Source organism: Globicephala melas, chromosome 9 (assembly GCF_963455315.2).
Source record: "Globicephala melas chromosome 9, mGloMel1.2, whole genome shotgun sequence".
Classification (NCBI taxonomy): Eukaryota; Metazoa; Chordata; class Mammalia; order Artiodactyla; family Delphinidae; genus Globicephala; species Globicephala melas.
In genome coordinates, this window is record NC_083322.1 from 51222200 (window position 1) to 51225624 (window position 3425).

At 40.3% G+C, this 3425-nt stretch overlaps 1 pseudogene; it reads left to right on the top strand.

Annotated features, from left to right (window-relative positions):
* Positions 1-2660: 2660 nt before the first annotated feature.
* Positions 2661-3043, top strand: LOC115853934 (cAMP-regulated phosphoprotein 19 pseudogene; annotated as a pseudogene).
* The last annotated feature ends 382 nt before the right edge of the window (positions 3044-3425 follow it).

Here is a 3425-nt window from a genome sequence, read left to right on the forward strand (position 1 = left end):
CTCTCCATAGTGTACTTACTATCTCCTCTGGACCTAGAATCGTTCATCAAATATAAAGCCAAGAGCAAACTGATGAGCACAGCTCTGAGCCCAGTTCCTGGTAGATGAGTCAACCAGGATCCTTTACCAAACTGAATAGGGACTGTCCCCATCATTTCCCTAGTCATGAGGGGGAAAATGCAGTTCCCAGGAAAACTGAGGCCATCTGTGGACCAGTTCTCATTAATGAGAAAAAGTAATGAAATGAACAGTTATACCTTATTACACTGCCTGAGAGTTCTCAACATGTATCTCTGGAGTTTTACATCTTAAGGATGTGGCAATGTTGCTTTAATATAGGAGTAGCCATGCCAGAAACAGTATGGCTTGAGTTTCTTAATCCAGTCCCATCATCAAAAGAAGCAGTAGAAATTCCTCCTGGATAATGGAATATGGCCAGTGCTCATCCTTAATTTTAAGAGCAATTACAGATTAGATTAGGAGCAATTCGAGGGAAGGGACTATGTAGAACATCTGCATCTCTAAAAACTGGCATAGGGCTTTGCACTTGATAGGAGCACAGATTTCCCTGAATTAAATAATTACATTAATTATATTTTCATAGGTGTTTAATGGATATCTGGGGAAGGTCAGGTCACGAAAAGTAAAACTGCAATAATTAAAAAAAAAAAACCACATTCAGGTAGAAGGGCTAGTGTAAGGTAAGGCAAAGAGGCACAGAGAGAGTGCTTTGAAATACAAGACCATTTGAAACCTTTAGCACTATTTAATGAAATTCTCAGAACTAGAAACAAAAATATGGATGCTTTGGGCTTCCCTGGTGGCACAGTGGTTAAGAATCTGCCTGCCAATGCAAGGGACACGGGTTCGAGCCCTGGTCCGGGAAGATCCCACATGCCGTGGAGCAACTAAGACCGTGCGCCACAACTACTGAGCCTGCATTTTAGAGCCCACGAGCCACAAGTACTGAGCGCGCGTGCCACAGCTACTGAAGCCTGTGTGCTTAGAGCCTGGGCTCCGAGACAAGAGAAGCCACCGCAATGAGAAGCCTGCACACCACAACAAAAAGTAGGCCCCACTCACCACAACTAAAAAAGAAAGCCCGCATGCAGCAACAAAGACCCAGCGCAGCCAAAAATTAATTAATTTTAAAAAAAAGATAGTAAAAATATGGATGCTCTTGTTATTGTCATTATCACCTTCATTAAGAAATATCCCATCCATAAACCAAATGTCCTTGGCAGTAATTCTTGGCTATCTAATTATTTCCAACAGAGAAAAGGCCAGACATATTCAAGGCTGCCCTTACACAAAATCACCAATAATCTGAACTTTCCTGATACAGACTCAATCTATCACAATGAGGCAGGCTTTTACTATGTGTAATGGAATCAAATTTATCTGAATCAAAAGCCATTTTGTATGTCCCTAATGTTCTTTGTAACTTCTGAGTACTTATGAATTTATGCTTTTAAGATCTATTTACATACTCTTCATTTGTCCGTGCAGGGCAAACAACTGAGAATACTTTTGGGGTTTATTAATGTATCTTAAAATGGTATCTTTCTTGGTTTACTGGCTGAATCCAGCCCCAAGAAGCTTTTCTTATTAGAGTTAGCTCAGGCCAGCTTCTGTTTTGAGACAACATTTAAGGTCTCACAATTTGCGGTTTCTAATCCTCAGTACCACCAATTGGTATATGGAATTGCTCTCCTCAGGTTCCCTCTGAGCCCTCATGTTGGTTCCTATGTCCAATTTTCCCACCCTCTTGAAGGATGTTGGTGAGGGAACTTTTACCATTTTCCTGGGGTGCTTCTCCCTCTCTGATCCCCACAGTCTGAGGACGACTTATCACTGCTCTTGTTCTACTTCCTTCCTACCATGCAGAAGCAGACCAGGCAAAACTCTTCAGCTGCCCCACCTGCAGTTGGGAGGTTGTATTAGTCATGGTCTCCAGAGAAAAAGAACCAATAGACAGACTGATTGATAAAATATACAATAATATATATTATTACATGATATATAAAGCATGTATCATATAATAATGTATAATAGAGAGAGGTTCATTATAAGGAATTGGCTTACACAGTTATGGAGGCTGATAAGTCCCAAGATCTGTAGTCAGCAAGCAGAGACTCAGGAGAGTCAACGATGTAAGTTCCAGCCTGAGTCTGAGTTCAAAGGCAGGAAAAGACCTATATCCTAGCTCAAAGACAGTAAAGCCAAAAGAAAGAAATCTTTCTTACTCAGTTTTTTATTCTACTTAGGCCTTCAGTGGATTAGATGAGGGCCAAGAACATTAGGGAGGGAGACTGCTTTACTCAGTCTACTGATTCAAATATTAATCTCTTAAAAATACCCTCATAGACACACCCAGAATAATGTCTGACCACATATCTGGGCACCCCATGGTCCGGTCAAGTTGACACATGAAATTAACCATCCCAGAGGTTAAGTCAGTTCAGTTCCGGGGGAGTGTTGTGTAGAGAGTCTTATTTCCATCTCCAGTACAAACCACCTTCTCTAATCCAGTTTTCCTTGCGACCCTAAACTAGAATAATATGGCTGATCCTCCACTTTTATCTTCATGCGAGAACTCTATCTCTAAAGTTAATCAAACCCCATAGTGGAGAAGTGGGGTAAGAGAGAGCAGTATATCCACAGAAGTCCCTGAGGCAGCCTCCACAAAGGAACAGAAGGAAATGGAAGATAAAGTGACTAGTCCAGAGAAAGCTGAAGAAGCAAAATTAAAAGCAAGGTATCTTCCTCTAGGACAAAAGCCTGGAGGTTCAGATTTCTTAAGGAAATGATTGCAGAAAGGACAAAGATATTTTGATTCTGGGGATTACAACATGGCTAAAGCAAAGATGAAGAACAAGCAACTTCCTACTGCAGTCCCAGATAAGACAAAGGTCACTGTAACCACATTCCCACTCCACAGGTCCATCCTCAACGGAAACTATCTCTTGCTGCTAGCAAGCTGGCTGGCTGGTTGAAAGAGCTGAACTGCATGAATCTTCTAATTCCCATTATTTCTCCTTAATACGTTCCTTCTCCACTTTTTATTTCCCTTCATTCACTAAGTCTTTTGAGAGTGACAGCTTTGCAGGTAGCAGTAGTGTGTGCTGCTATTGTAGAGTAGTATACATGTGCACGGTTTTGGATTAGTTTAACAGTGTACTGACGAAAAGAACACGTTAGAGAAACACAAAGTAATCTACTTGAAAATAACTGTATATAATACCTAACTTCTAGTGTAGGAAAGTCCCAACAAGTAACAAGTTTTACAATTTTAACTTTTTGGCTTTCTTTAATTCATCTTAATCATAGCTTTGTATTTTACTCTTATTTAATATAACCTCTGTAGTACTGATTTCTTCTGTATTTTCAGATTTTGTAAAACAAAATTTTCAGACCACAAGTCA